Genomic DNA, 231 nt, shown 5'->3' on the forward strand with positions numbered 1-231 from the left:
TACCATTAATAGCGTAACGTAAAAAAAAATGTTTCCAAATATTGTTCATCTTTATTGCCTACTTTTTTAATTTCTACTGCCTGTGTATGTCTTATAGGGTACCTAATAACCTCATAGAATCACAGAATGGTTGAGGTTGGAAGGGACCTCTAAAGGTCATCTATTCCAACCCCCCTGCCCTGGGCAGGGACATCTTCAACTGGATCAGGTTGCTCAGAGCCCCGTCCAACC

The sequence above is a fragment of the Pygoscelis adeliae genome, unplaced genomic scaffold, assembly GCF_000699105.1.
Source record: "Pygoscelis adeliae isolate BGI_AS28 unplaced genomic scaffold, ASM69910v1 Scaffold513, whole genome shotgun sequence".
In the NCBI taxonomy this organism is placed as follows: domain Eukaryota; kingdom Metazoa; phylum Chordata; class Aves; order Sphenisciformes; family Spheniscidae; genus Pygoscelis; species Pygoscelis adeliae.